Source organism: Bos indicus, chromosome 15 (assembly GCF_029378745.1).
Source record: "Bos indicus isolate NIAB-ARS_2022 breed Sahiwal x Tharparkar chromosome 15, NIAB-ARS_B.indTharparkar_mat_pri_1.0, whole genome shotgun sequence".
NCBI lineage: Eukaryota > Metazoa > Chordata > Mammalia > Artiodactyla > Bovidae > Bos > Bos indicus.
The window spans coordinates 24925885-24941764 of NC_091774.1; the positions used below are offsets into that span (position 1 = coordinate 24925885).

Here is a 15880-nt window from a genome sequence, read left to right on the forward strand (position 1 = left end):
AGAGTACAGTCATCCGACTCTTTGCAACCCCATGGACTGTAGCCTACCAAGCTCCTCTGTCCATGGGATTTTCCAGGCAAAAGTACTGGAGTGGATTGCCATTTCCTTCTCCAGGGGATCTTCCTGACCCAGGGATCGAACCCGGGTCTCCCGCATTGTAGACAGACACTTTACCATCTGAGCCACCAGGGAAGTCTGTTTATAGATAGAGGGAGAGTTATCTGGAGAACTTTGATTACTTCCTTGACCTTCCATACTATTTTCTGAGTGATTTTCCCAAACATAATCTGAGTATGTCTTTTACATGTTTAGGTTTCTTCAATAACTTCCCATTGTCTTCAGGATAAAATTAAAACTCTTTAGTATTTATTCAAAATCCTTTACGATTAATCCCTCCACTACTTTGTCATACCTTCTCTTACCTCTTTGCCCCGGTTGTCCTTCAAAAGGACTGTGCCACCACCTCCCTAGGTCTTTGCACAAAGTTCCCCAAATGCCCTGCAGGTCTAAGGCTTGCTAGTTCATTCAGGTCCTGCTAGCTCCATGTTCCAGTTCCATGCACAGAGCCCAGGAATACACATGACCAGGCTATGCTGGAGACTCTGAATCAAGTGTAGACTGTGCCTCAGTGTACTGTGTACATGTAGTAGCCACTGTTTGAGACGCACTTGGTCCAGGCAAAGGGAATCTCCTATGAGAATGCTGTGTAGGTTACAAGCCGATGCTCTAGTCTTGGGTCTAGATACGGATATGTGACTTACTGGAAGCTGAATTCCAGGACTGCATTTTTGCACAAGAACCAGGCAAAGATTAATGTTTGCTTAATATGCCAGCTTTTTAAAATGCATAATTTTCTCTGATTTTTTTCATTCTAGTATTCACTGTGCACCTAATCATGTATTTATAATTGCATTATTTTTCTCAAAGAGAGCCCTTCCAAACTTCCACGTTTCAAACCCATAAAACCTGGAGATATGTACTTGACTGGAAGGAGACAGGCTTCCAGAAAATCCAATGGAACCCTTATTTACACAGAAGTCCTCCCCTGTAACTCTGGGCCACTGTCCTACGGAAGGTTTTTGGTGTCTCTGCCGTGTGTCCTGACTTCCTTCCTAGCTGATGAGTAAGAACATCCTGTTTGATTTACCTCCCCAAGTGGGGTCTGCACCTGGTCTTCCTCTCAGTCCAAACCTAACGTGGACACAGTTGTCACCCGCTTCTTTCATCTGGCTTCCTCCTTGTTGTTCTTTCGGATTCAGATCAGGAGCCGCTGTCTCCTAGGAGCCTTCCCTGATGCTCTCAGCGTAGGCTGGGTGCCCACTAACTGTAGACCTTCAATAATGGTTAGTTGAATAAATGAATGAATAAATGAATGAAGCTGATCCATCAAATGATCCCTCTCTGGCCCTGGAAAAATCAGTCCTTTTTGGTTGGCTGCTATGGAATCCAGGCCTCCCATGTCCAGCAATGCCCCTTTTCCTCTGCTTCCTGGATTGCTCCTTGCCCAGCATCCTGAATCTCCCATTCCTGATGCCTCCAGATAAAGGTGGTCTCTTTTTCTGCATTCACACTTGACCTCCTCTTACAGCTCCTGACCTGGGCACTTACTGTGGCAAGAGACTTCACTTCCGGTCTGCCATCCAGGTCCCCCAGCACCTCCATGAGCTGTTTTTATGTTTTTGCTAGAGCTGTGTTTGTTAGCTGGAGCTACCAGAACCAAGTGCCACAGATAGGGTGACCCAAGCAACTGAGGTTTACTTACAGTTCTGGAGACTAGAAGTTCAAGGTCAAGATGTCAGCAAGGTTGATTTCTTTTGAGGCCTCTGTTCTTGGCTTACAGATGGCAAATTCTCCTCCCTATGTCTTCACATGCTCTTCCCTCTGTGCATGTCCATGTATTAATCTCTCTTCTTATAAAGATACCAGTCATACTGGCTTAGGGCTCATTTACTATAATTATCTCTTTAAAGGCCCCCATTTACAAACCCATCAAGTAAAGTAACATTCTGAGGTACTGCTGCTGCTGCTGCTGCTAAGTCACTTTAGTCGTGTCCGACTCTGTGAGACCCCATAGACGGCAGGCCACCAGGCTCCGCCATCCCTGGGATTCTCCAGGCAAGAACAATGGAGTGGGTTGCCATTTCCGTCTCCTAGAGATTAGGAATTCAACATATGACTTTGGTGGGAGGGGCATTATTCAGCCACGTAACAGAGTTTTCTTCATTTTATGTATAAGGAAACCGATACCCAAAGGGATTAAGTAACTCTCTGTTACTGTGTGAGCTGCTGTAACAGAGCTAGCATAGACTGGGTGGTTTCAACAACAAGAATTCATTTTTCAGAGTTCTGGAAGCTTGGGAAGTTCAAGATCAAGTCATCTGCAGATACATGTCTGAAGATAGCTGCTTTCTCGATGTCCTCACAGGGCCAAGAGAGAGGCAGTGTCTCATGTTTCTTCTTATGAGGGCACTAGTCCCATTCATGAGGTCTCCACCCTCCACCATCTAATTACCTCCCAAAGGTCCCACTTCCAAAAAGCAAACTAGGCTTCAACATATGAATTTGGGGGTCAGAATCTAAAGCCCTTGCCATGGTCACTCAGGCAGCAGGTTGAGAAGTAAGGTCTTCTGACCCCAAGTCCTGCTGATTTCTGTTCCACCCACAGCCTCTGTTCCCTGGGCTTCTCTAAGAGCCCTCTGTTCCCACTGTCATTTTCCCACTGTTTCATTTCCTACAAAGTGACATATCTCTATGTGCCACGTGAACACGGGTGGTCAGGGCCACATAACTGGAGGACCCGGGGTCTGGAGTTCCGAGGCCAGTCTAGGCAGCCGCAGTGGTTGGCAGGGGCGGAGGTGAGGCTGCAGGATAAAGAAGAGGCCAAGGGTCTGGATCTTGGAGCCAAACCATCTAGGTTCAAATCCAGGTTCACTCATTCTCTGACCCTGTGGTCTCGGCCAAGTTACTCAACCCCTCAGTGCCTCAGTTTTCCCATCTGTAAAATGGTGATAATAACTGTACCCACATCATCGTTTACTGAGTCGATTAGATGAGTCAATATGTGAACAGCAGCCAGCACTTAGTATGCTGTGAATGAGTGACAGCAATGATGATCATGACTACCATTTTCTAGGGATGAGGTTTCCTCAGTCTGGTATTCTCCATGTTCTGTTGAGTGACATTGCTCTGAGGCAGGAGTGGGCCTGGATTCCTGTTGGAGGCTTGTGGGAGGGAAAGCAGAGGCTGAGTTGGATGGGCGTCTGGATTACGCCCTGATCTCAGGCGTAATGACACTTGCCCTCACCTTAGAGCCAGGAGACCCAAGGGCCTTGGGGTTTCCAGCTGGCAGTGTCTGCAGAGATTTCTGTGGCCATCCCTCTGCCTCCAGGCAGCCCTTTTGCATATCCTCTGCTAAGACGAGGCCTTGAAGAGCTGGGTGACAGTGTGTGGCTGCCAAGAAGCTTTATGGTGCCTCACACTAGCTGTGACTTCTATTTCGGGACCCACAAAGGTCAAAGTCAATCCCTGCCTGCAGGAATGACAAGACGCGTGCGGGGAGCAGCTGGGTTCCCCAGCCTCCTGGGTCCCACTAACCGCGAGGCACGAACCTCGAACCCATCAAGCACAGGGGTTGACATAAACTCCAGGGCTGAGCCCCAAGGCGCTGCTCTGTGCAGAATCCCCAGTGAGTCCCAAATGGAGAGAAATACAACTTCTCACAGCTCATTCTGGGCCCTGCCCGCCTCCCCCTTCTCCATCACGCAGCCAATGGAAGAGCGTAGCTAACAGTTAAATACAGTAGCAGTTTAAAACCACCCCGCCTGCCTGCCCAGGCTGCTGTTGGCCCTGGCGGGCCTGGGTTCCCCACCCAGCCTGATATTGGCACTGGAAACTGACTCACAAAACACCCTGTAAAAGACGCCCCAGGGGCCAGTGGGCCAGGACCACGACCGGGCCGCGTCCTGCCCCCACGCCTTCTCGCTTTCACCGGAGCTTGCTTTTGCTTCACCCCATTTCCTGGGAGCCTTGAAGATTTTTGGTGGCCCAGCTGGCCTACTTGACTTTCAGGTAGAGCGATCTCAGGGTGCTGATGGAGATCCTACCCAGACACTGGGCAGAGAAAAGCCAGTTGAGGTGGACGGGAAGGCACACCCTTGGGATCAGAAGTCTCGGGTTTCAATCCCGGGCCTGCTGCCTCCTGGCCGCGAAATCAATGGTCCTCAAACTCTGGTGCCTGAGCAGCAGCATCTGCATCACTTAGGAACTTCTTGAAACACCAGTCAACAGGCCCCACTCCAGACCCACTGAGTTGGAAACTTAAGCTGGAACCCGGCCATCTGAGCTTTAACAAGTCCTCCAAGTGACGCCAGTACTCGCTGAAGCTCCAACCACTGTCTTAACTCATCTCCTTGTCTGAGACTCACTTTCCTAGTCTGGAAAATGGGAAGAAGACATACGTTTTCCAGGTGTTGTAGTTAATGAGATTATGGTACATGACGGACAAGCATCTCCTTGTCACAGAGAAGACGCCCACAAGCGTTACTGCTGGAGGGCTGGGGATGCGGGATATTGCTGGCATCTGAGCCCCCACCCACACTCGATGCAGGAGGCTGCCTCTCACTTGGCCTTGGCTCTGAGGGATTCTCAAGTCAGACCTCATCTCACGAACCATCCGTGGGACTGAGTGAGCAGGTGACACCAAAGGTCTAGCAGAGTCACAGGCTGGAAGGAGCAAGAAGGCAGAAGAAGAGGCACGGTGGAGTTAGAGATCCAAAGAGAACAGGAGAAGGTGTGAGTGAAACAGAGAAGTCGTGCTGGTAACTGTGAGATGTCACACTCATCTGGTTGGCTTCGGTGCCAGGGGTCACTCATTTGGAAAAATACTTGTGGGCAACTTCCCTGGTGGTCCAATGGCTAAGCCTCTGCACTCCCAATGCAGGCGCCCCAGGTTCGATCCCTGGTCAGGGAACTGGATCCCACATGCCACAATTAAAGCTCCTGAATGCTGCAATGATCATCGATGATCTTGCGTGCTGCAACTAAGACCTGGCTCAGCCAATAAAAAATTTTTTAGGAAAGAAAAACACCTGTGGTCCTAGAGCTGTCACCAAGGAGAAAGGCATCGTGTGTCATTGCCTCCACACAACCCAGCGTGTACCCTGTCCTGCCACAATCTCCCATGTTACCTGCCGCTGGGTTGAAACACCCTGCTCCCCATCTTTGTCATCAGGAAAGTGCTTACTAAGCATCTTCTCTGTGTAGGATGCCAACGAGGTATTTTTAAAGGGAGGTGACATGTTCTCTGCCCTCTAAGGGATTACTTGGCTGGTAACTTCGAAAGAAAAATATGTTCTGGCATCTAAGACAACCCATAGCCCTTACCAGAAGCTGCACTGGCCACAGAGTGTCTGTTGGGTTAGGTGTGGTCCTGCGGGGCTGTCTTTATATATGTGTGAGAAAGAGGAGAGAAGGGAGTGGGCTGCAGACCCCACCTCTCCTGGAATACCGTGTGACATGTCTGCTTCTCTTATGCTTCAGCACCTGGTGCTAGTGGTAAGGAACCCGCCTGCCAATGCAGGAGACTCAAGAGCTGCAGGTTTGATCCCTGGGTCAGGAAGACCCCCTGGAGGAGGGCATGGCAACCCACTCCAGTACTCTGGCCTGGAGAATCCCACAGACAGAGGTGCCTGGTGGGCCACAGTCCATGGGGTCGCAAAGAGTTGGACATGACTGAAGCGACTTAGCACACACACACACCTGGCTCTCCCAGACATCAGGTAACAACCACATTTCAGAGGCAGTGGGAATCCAGAATCCTAGGATCCCAGGGCAGGCAAACAACTTACCTCTTTGTCTATCCATCTTTTTGCCTCTAGGCAGGACAGTCATCAGATAATCCTGAGAGAGAATTGTCCATTCTTTTTGATAATGTTCTCCATAACCTTCTGAGTTTGAGTGGTCCATGTTACCAAAAAATAATCATAAAAGTTGCTACTATTTTTAATCCACTGAGCTATGTGTATGGTCTTGCATACATATAATCTGTTGTTCTCACCATTGCACTGAAGAGTGGAGCTATTTAGCTTTGTTTTTTTTAGTGAGAAAAACTAAAGCTGAGAGGGGTCATGTTACCTGCCCAAGGGCACATGAGAAGGAGTAGGTTCAGAGTTTGAACCTGGTTCTCTCTAATTCCAATGCTCTTTCCACAGTATTGCCCAACTGTAAAACTTGCCCTGTCTTATCACTCATGAATTCATTCAGTTAACAAATATTTTTGAGCACCTGCTTTATGCCAAGCATTGTGCCAGCAGAACAGCTAAATGGAATTCCTTCTATTTTTATATAAGCTAACTCTTATTTACCCTTGTTATTAGGGAAAAAGATGCAGGTTGATCAACAAGTGATTATTTGGGGGGTGAGTCAAACATGCTGGTGTTGTTCAGTCGCCAAGTCCTGCCCAACTCTTTGCGACCCCATGGACTGCAGCACATCACGCTCCTCTGTCCTCTACTATCTCCCAGAGTTTGCTCAAATCCATGTCCATTGAGTTGGTGATGCTAGCTAACCATCTCATCCTCTGCCACCCCCTTCTCCTTTTGCCTTCAATCTTCCCCAGCAAACATGGAAACATGACAAATGCGAATAAGATGCTTTAGGCCCTTAATTCTCTCTTGCTTGTTATTCCCACACAGCTTTCCACCAGCTTGAGAGGCAGATCAGAGTTATTTATGAAAAGAAAGGGGAACCATGGGAAGTCTTCAAGGGCAAGGATGAGAGGGTGCTGTACAGGGCACACTCCTAGTGTTTGGAAGTGAGATGGTTATCTCAGTTCAGTCACTTCAGTTACTCAATTGTGTCCGACTCTTTGTGACCCCATGGACTGCAGCAGCAAGGCTTCCCTGTCCATCACCAACTCCAGGAGCTGGCTCAAACTCATGTCCTTTGAGTAGGTGATGCATCCAACCATCTCATCCTCTGTCAACCCCTTCTCTTGCCTTCAATCTTTCCCAGCATCAGGGTCTTTTCAAATGAGTCAGTTCTTCTCATCAGGTGGCCAAAGTATTGGAGCTTCAGCTTTAGCATCAGTTCTTCCAATGAATATTCAGGACTGATCTCCTTTAGGATGGACTGGTTAGATCTCCTTGCAGTCCAAGGGACTCTCAAGAGTCTTCTCCAACACCATGGTTTAAAAGCATCAGTTCTTCGGCACTCAGCTTTCTTTATAGTCCAACTCTCACATCCATACATGACTACTGGAAAAACCATAGCTTTGACTAGATGGACCTTTGTAGGCAAAGTAATGTCTCTGATTTTTAATATGCTGTGTAGGTTGGTCATAGCTTTTTTTTTTTCCCAAGGAGAAAGCGTCTTTTAATTTCATGGCTGCAGTCACCATCTGCACCAAAATAAAGTCTGTCACTGTTCCCATTGTTTCCCCACCTATTTGCCATGAAGTGATGGGACCAGATGCCATGATCTTAGTTTTCTGAATGTTGAGTTTTAAGCCAGCTTTTTCACTCCTCTTTCACTTTCATCAAGAGGCTCTTTAGTTCTTCTTCACTTTCTGCCATAAGGGTGGTGATCTGTGATTCTGAGGTTATTGATATTTCTCCTGGCAGTCTTGATTCCAGCTTGTGTTTCATCCTCATTGGAAAAGACTCTGATGCTGGGAGGGATTGGGGGCAGGAGGAGTAGGAGACGACAGAGGATGAGATGGCTGGATGGCATCACCGACTCAATGGACGTGAGTTTGAGTGAACTCTGGGGGTTCGTGATGGACAGGGAGGCCTGACGTGCTGCAGTTCATGGGGTCGCAAAGAGTCGGACATGACTGAGCAACTGAACTGAACTGAACTGAACTGTGCTTCATCCAGCCTGGTATTTCACATGATGTATTCTGCATTTAAGTTAAATAAGCAGGGTGACAATACACAGCCCAGATGTACTCCTTTCCCAATGTGGAACCAGTCTGTTGTTCCATGTCCAGTTCTAACTGTTTCTTCATGACCTGTATACAGATTTCTCAAGAGGCAGGTCAGGTGGTCTGGCATTCCCATCTCTTGCAGAATTTTACACAGTTTGTTGTGATTCACACAGTCAAAGGCTTTGCCATAGTTAATAAAGCAGAAGTAGATGTTTTTCTGGAACTCTCTTGCTTTTTCTATGATCCAATGGATGTTGGCAATTTGAGTTTTTGTTCTTCTGCCTTTTCTAAATCCAGCTTGAACATGTGGAACATCTGGATGGTTATCCAAGTTTATCTAAGTATTCCTTAGCTAACAGGTGTTCCCAATCCCTTCCCTTTCTAGATCCTGCAAAAGAAAGAGAGAAAGATGGGGAGAGTTTGTTCTGAGATGGACTGGAACTTCCACAAGGGCAGACCGAGGGCAGGAGGAGAAGTGGGCAACAGAGATGAGATGGTTGGATGGCATCATTGACTCAGTGGACGTGAGTTTGAGCAAACTCCAGGAGATAGTGAAGGACAGGGAAGCCTGGAGTGCTGCAGTCCATGGGGTCCCAAAGAGGTGAACACGACTGAGTGGATGAACACGACTGAGTGGCTGAACAATAATGTTAAGTAGCAACAACGGCAGTGTTAAGTCCTGTCCTGGATAGCTGTGCCATGGTTGCATAAAAGCTTAACATCAGGGGAAGCTGGTATGTGGGAAGTCTTTGTACTATTTTTTTTCACCTTTTCTGTAAGTCTAACGTTGGTTGGAAATAAGTTTAGAAAACAAGGAAGTCTTATTAGGAGTTTCACTGATTGCTTCTTTTCCATCTCTCTTTTGGCCTCTATCATTTTCTACGTCTTTCTATGGTCCTTTTTGATTATCTCCTTGCCTTTCCTCTCTGCCCATTTCCCTTTCTTAGTCTCTGTTTCTGCCCTTCATTTCTCCTTCCCACAAAAAATCTGCTCTCCTTCCAGATTTCTCCTCCCCACATGTAAACACCTAATCAGTCACTGAATTCTCTTAATTAGACTTCCTGAATATCCGTCAGCAATTCCCTCCTCTCCGGTGTGGCTTCCAAGGCTCCTGGGTTGCACCATCATCACCCACGCCCTGATTATTCCAAGGGCCCCCTCGCTGGATTTGCCACCTCAGGGATGGGCTCCAGCTGGTTCATTCTCCTCACTGGGCAACTCTGATTCACTCCAGCCCCTGATTCACACCATCACTGTATCTGCATCACCTACTGAAAAAAGCCCAACTAAAGGATCATCATACTCTGGTCCCTATTTCCTCAACTTCAATTCCCCGCCAGTGGTTTCACTAAGTCCCAATTCAAAGTCTGACAAGTGCTTCTGCACACAACGGAAAGAACAGTGATGCTTTATCCTGAGTGCTTCTGCTGCGTCGCTTCAGTCGTGTCTGACTCTGTGCGACCCCATAGACGGCAGCCCACCAGGCTCCCCGGTCCCTGGGATTTTCCAGGCAAGAACACTGGAGTAGGGCGCCATTGCCTTCTCCTTATCCTGAATAAAAGAGGGCTATTACATGTGAAGTTGAGGTTCCTGGCCTGGTTGTACAGAGACATGAGGGGAGGGAGGAGGGAGAAGAGAGAGGTTTTCCATTTCAGTGTTGGTAGAGGACTCTGAGGCAGGAGGGAAGGGAGGCGTCTCAAACCTTCTCAGAATCATGGTCTTGATGGGCTTGGCTGGGGCTGTGCTGAGATTCCCAGAGATGCCAGAGCAGCCTGTCTTCATACGGATTAAGAAATGGACTGGGATGCAAGCAAAGGCCACGACTGCATCCTTCCATGTCTGTATATTGTCTCTTTCATTCACAAGCTTTCAGCAAAGCCACCTCCAACCCACTGGAACCAGCTCAACACACAGTTTAAAAGCCCACAGATCCATCAGTACGTACATGATGATGGTGAAAGTCACTCGCCCATGTCCAACCCTTTGTGACCCCACAGACTGTAGCCCGCCACCCTCCTCTGTCCATGGAATTCTCCAGGCAAGAATACTAGAGTGGGTAACCATGCCCTTCTCCAGGGGATCTTCCCGACCCAGGAACTGAACTCGGATCTCCTGCATGGCAGGCCGATCCTTTACTGTCTGAACCACTAGAGAAGCACCAAGTACGTACATATTCCTGGCTTTATAGCGACCTCCTCCATCCTCAAGGTTTTATGTTTCAACAACACCAAACACATTGCAATGCAGTAGCCACTGGAGGCAAGGAAGCCAGAGGGCTCATGGGTTTGTGTCCACCAGTCATTGGTTATGGGCTACCCCTACTGGGGTCTGAGTCCGGCTGTATTAGATGAAAAGCCCAGGGATGACTTCACTGATGACATTTGAATCACATCCTTCAGGAAGAGCAAGCAAACTACCCAGGTGGCCCTAATGTCCATCACAACACCCGGCCGAAAGCAGACCCTCTGTACGCTTTGCTGAATAGATGAATCGATGGACGAATGACGAACGACGCTCAGTGCTCCTCTTCCTCTGCGTGGGAAGGCTGCTGGACTCCAGGCCCCCACCGAGGTCCAGATCTGATGTTGCAGCATCCACTTGCAAGCCTCTTTCGGCATCTCTCCTGCTGACCGCCGAGAGCCGGAAGAGGAATGAGCACCCTGGGTCCCCGAGCATCCTCGTGAGGAAAGCACTCCAAGTGGTGGAGAGTTGCAAACTTGCTGGGTGCGTGTGGGCTGCCTCGGGAGCAACAAATGAGCCTGTGCAGATGGCGCTGAGATAAACGGCGCCATCTTTTTACTGTAGCAGTACAGTCGTAATTTTCCAGAGACATTTATTAGGTGGCGTCTCCCTTCTGCGGGCCTGTGCTGTGGCTGGCGCACAGACCGCTGCCAGCAAGGTGGAGTGAGGTACCCAGCGCTGATGGCGTGATGGGAACCCGGAGCGCTCACATTCCTTTCCTCCCATCCTTGCTTCTAACAATTTATAGGTTTGTCTGATTCTTGCATAGCTGTGTCTCTCTAGTCATCTGTATTCTTTGCGAGTATTCCCTGCTGTGGCATATCCTAAGAGAACTCCATCAAATAATTATCTTCCCTTTTATTTATTCTCCTTCTTTTCACTGGATCTGCATCACTATAAAATATTCGATGGCCTCCTCAGAAAGCCTTCCCTGTGATTGTAAAGTGTATTTATGTACAGTGGTAAATCTGCACCCGGCAGCTCTTCTTCAGCACTTGCTGGGTCAGATAGGGCTCAGGGCCCGAGGTGGGTTCCCACCACCTTCTGTTGGGAGAAGACCTGGGCTCTGCCTACCTGCTGCAGGGGCATGGAGAAGCCAGGTCAAGAGCTTATATCCAGGGACTTGCTTGGTGGTCCAGTGGCTAAGATTCCACATTCCCATGGCAAGGGGCCCAGGTTCAATCCCTGGTCAGGGAACTAGATCCCACAAACTACAGCTAAGGGTTCACATGCTCGTTCTAAAGATCCCCCAGGGCGCAATGAAAATCGAGGATCCTGCGTGCCGCAGCTACAACCTGGCACAGCCAAATTAAATAAATGGACAGATTTTTTTTTTTTTTTAATGAGCCTATGTTCAGCTGCAACCCCTGACCTGGAGGATGTAGCCTATCCCCTAGGGCCTGTGGATCTTTGCCCAGGACCCCCAGGGAGCCCCGTGTGCCACTGGGAACCTTGGTCCAACTTCCCCCACTTCTCAGAGTCTGGAGAAAGCGAGGCTCACTGGGGGACCACTGTAGCTGAGTGTCTGGGTGTCTTGCTAGGGCTCAGGGGCCTGCTTGCCCTGGGATTCTCCGTGCCTCTCAAGTGCACACCGCTTCTTTAACTCGACTGATAGCTCCCTGCGGGCAGGCACAAGATCCTTGTTTTTTTTCCCAAGCCTCTAGCACACAGCTGGGTGATCAGCTCACAATTAACAGGAAGCACTTATTGCTTCCAGGCCTTTTCTAGGAAACATTCTCTAATAAGGTCCTTTCTTCCACGAATCTTATGCTATAATAACTTTAATAAACAGCTTTATAATTTTGTGAGAGTATCTCCAACTAGATGGCAAGCTCCTGTAGCATCTTATTCCTTCAGAACTGTGAGTCTCCTCTGGGGGCCCCCAGCCCCTTCGTATCCACTATATGAACACAAATTCTAGATCTTCTTTTGCTCTTGTTTTATCTTCCCAGTGCCCAGAATATATAACTTGAAATTTTTTTTAAAAGTTCTCTCTAGAAAGAGTACACTGAGTCAAGACACCTGGGGTCCAGTCAGTTTTGACACCGCCCTTCTGAGGAAGAGTCACAGAACCTTTCTGGCTTTCATTTTCCTCATCTATAAATATGGAAATGCCATCAAGTTACAGAAACGAAATATTGGAAGGCCACTGTCATCTCTCTGCCTCCAGATGTGTATCTGTCTAACTGAAGACGCCACCAGAGATGGAAATTCAACAGCCTTACTTGAGCCCTTGACCCAGGGATTGGTTAACCACCCGAGTGAAGAATACCTTCCTTCTGCTTCTCCATCTTGCTCACTGTTTAAGCAGATTCTCAAGTGTTCTGTCGACTGCTTACCAAGGACAGTGTGGGTATTTCTCCTTCTACAGTCTGGAGCTGAGTGGGGAGGTTAGAGCAAGCGTGAAGTCAGGGTGCAGAGCCATCCAGGGAAATGGTTTTCTATTCACTGCTGTGTCAGGATCCCCTGAGCAACTTCAACACCTACTCTTAGATCGGCCAGATTAGGGTCTTTATGGTGGGGTCTCCCTAGATGATTCTGAAGTTCCATCAGGGTTAGAGAAGGCCTCCGGGGTTCCTATGGCCATTCCTCAATTCCTTACCCCCACAGGGGAAAGCCTCTGGGGGTTCAGCTTCTATCACTGACCTTGGGAGGCAGGATTCATAGAGAAGGCAGCTGACAGCTTCCACTTCAGGACCACAACCATGGCTGAGCATCACAGACCCGAGACAAGCCAGGGCAGTACAGAAGGGCTGCACCAGGAGAAGGGCTGAACGTGAGGCTGGTCCTGCCCTCTCCAGCAGATCATGAGGGTCTCAGACCCTACGAGTGCTGCCCGGAGGACCTGTCACCCAGACTGACCGCCTGGCTGGTGGATGGACACGTGTACTTTCTCTCCTGGTCACTCGTGCAGTTTACTCCTCTGAGAATCAACTCACTCAGCTTCCTAAGTGTGTGCAGGGTGCTGCAAAGATCAGTCTTCTTGCCCTCCAGAAACTTAACCCTGATGGTAACATCTCATCCTCCATGTCACCCACAAGCCATGAACTCTGCTGCGTGCACGGAATTTCCTGAAGCCACAGCTCAGGAGACTTGTCCCATAAGCCCTACTTCTGGGATTCCAGAGCCTGTCCAACAACCCAGAGGAGGCTGAAGCTAGTTTAATCCACAGCAGGAAAATGGGCTTTGTCCTAAGTCCCTTGGGAAGGATCTGCATGGCCATCCATGGTCATCGCTTCAGAGGTCTCACATCTGAGGCCAGGCCTGCCTCTGCCCCCTGGTTGGTCTTAATGACCTTCCAGATTCTTCGGTACATTTTTGGTTTTCCCAGCTTCACCATCCCAAGCTCCTTCCATTGTTTTCTTATTTGTTTATTTATTTACTTTTGGCTGTGCTGGATCTTCATTTCTGTGCCTGGGCTTTCTCTAGCTGCGGTGAGTGGGGGCTACTCCCTAGATGTGGTGTGCGCGCTTCTCATTGCAGTGGCTTCTCTTGGTCCTAGGGTGGGAGGGCTTCAGTAGTTGTGGTGCCTGGGTCAGTAGTTGTGGCACACAGGCTTAGTTCCCCTGTGGCATGAGGGATCTTCCCGGACCAGGGATCGAACACACATCCCCCGCACTGGCAGGTGGATTCTTAACCATTGGACCTCCAAGGAAGTCCTCCACTGTCTTCTTGATTTATGGGAAGACTCCTTATTCCTCATACCGACTCCCACCTCTCAGCCTGCCACATTCACTCTCTCTGAGCACAGGAAGGCCTGGCACACAGAGCCGTGCTGGGTTTCTCCTGGCAGAGTGCTCTCCTGGAAAGGACATTTCTGAGCTGCTCTGAGAACCATAGCCTGGGCATCTACAGTGGGATGTAGGCTGTGGATGGGGGGACCACAGCCTCAGAGCGTTCTCTCCCCACACCTGGCTTGACCTGCTCTGGGAGACTCTTTCTATGCCTGATCCTTCTCCTCCATCCTGGCCAGGGTGGATGGGTGGGCAAGACTGTTGCAAGCTCCAACAAGCGGGGGTGGGTGAGGCGGGCTTTGGAGGGGTGGGCGCCTCCCCTCCGGCTCCTCTCCTGTTGCCGTGTGCCTCTGTCGCCCAGGGACCAGACACCACTGAAAGTTCAGCAGCAGCTGTTCGGCATTTACATTTTCCACAATGCAAGGTTATTTGACTGCCACGATTTGATCTTTTCTAGTTAATAACCTTGACTTATGGAATAACAGCAGCAGTGGCTCAGCTCCTTTTCCTGCCAGGATTCCCGCTGCTGGTGAGCACACACCCCTCTCTCCACGACCCTCTGTCTTCTTGTCCCACAGGGAAGGGGACCCTGCAAGACTGGAGAGTTCCAACACCCTGCGCCTGTGCCCAGGCCTCCTCGCAGCATCTCCCCAGCTCCCTGTCTTCATGGACCAGGATCCTCGGCTCTGGTCCCTTTCTTTGGGTACCACCCCTTTCCTGCCTCTCGCCGTCTTCCTCCATCCAGAGCCACAGGTAGAACGGGTTGCAATCTTGATCCCTCTCCTCCCTGTGCATCCTTCCTGGCAAGGGTTAACTGTGTGTATAAAATTGATTGCGATTTTAGTAATTCGGTATAATCACAGTCTACCAGCAGGTTGCTCTTCCAGCAGGAGGGTTTGGAATTATTTTCTGGAGTTTGCAATATAGAACTTAAATTAAGCCTCAGAAGTCAGGGGAGCTCCGTAGCATCCCTAATGTGGTGCTAAATTCTCAGCAGCACAGTCTCTGTATTAAAGCCTTTGCTGGCAATTAGGTTCATTAACTATCACAATACCTTATTTATTACTCGTCGTGCCATATGGTTTCCCAGCTAAAGAATGGCGCCCGTTCTCCTACAGACCATTTGGCATCATAAAAATGTTAACAAATAATATTATGGCTCTCGGGGGCACGAGGCCTCGCTGGGTTGTGGGTCTGAGTGGCGGGAGAGAATATGAAAACATTTTTCTTCTATGGCGAAATAAAAAATTCCTCCAGACAGAAGTATTCAAAGAATATAGCACTTGCATAACATAAATGGGAGTTTTATTTACTTCCGTAATGGTTAAGTCAATATTTGCCTTGGCTAGAACTTTCACTCATCTTCGTCTCCACTCTCTTTTGGGGCTGTTTTCCCTTCCGTGGTTCCCCTTTTTCCTTCTCTACTTCCACGGCATGAAGCCAGCTCTGGCCTGCACCCCCCAAGGCGAGGGGGTGAGCTGCCCGAGCCGCAAGGGTTGCACGCGGGATTCTCCCATGACTCACCCGATTTCACGCTCCATCGAAGCTCAGCCACCTGGATGTAGCTAGCTGCCTTTTCTGCTCGAACCCCATCTCGGGCCTTCATCTCCCACTTCGATCTTTGGCGAGTGTTTTCAGCAGAAATAGGGAAGTTGACACATGTGCCAGTGTTGGCCCCTTATGCAAAAACATTCTGCGGCCGAGGTCTTGCCAGTCATCCTCCTGGGGAAGGTGGGCAGGCACAGGGGTGGCAGGAAGTGAAACCTCAGGAAGATAGGAGAGAGGTGCCTCAGAGGGCAAAGCATTCCGCTGTTCCTTAGGCTCTGGATGTGGAAGTACAAGGCAGATGCCTGCGGGTGACTAACAAAAATCAGAGGGGCACGCCCTGCCCGCTCTTCAGTGTGCACAAAGCAGGCACTCAGCGGTCCGGGCTCCCTCTTCCTGGCCTTGGTCTGTCTCTGAAGTGGGCAGTAACCAATCA

At 49.3% G+C, this 15880-nt stretch overlaps 1 non-coding gene across 1 annotated transcript; it reads left to right on the forward strand.

Moving 5' to 3' along the window:
- Nucleotides 1-4896: 4896 nt before the first annotated feature.
- Nucleotides 4897-4969, forward strand: TRNAG-CCC (transfer RNA glycine (anticodon CCC)). The gene has a single exon. It is a non-coding gene; the product is annotated as a tRNA-Gly (tRNA).
- Nucleotides 4970-15880: the final 10911 nt, after the last annotated feature.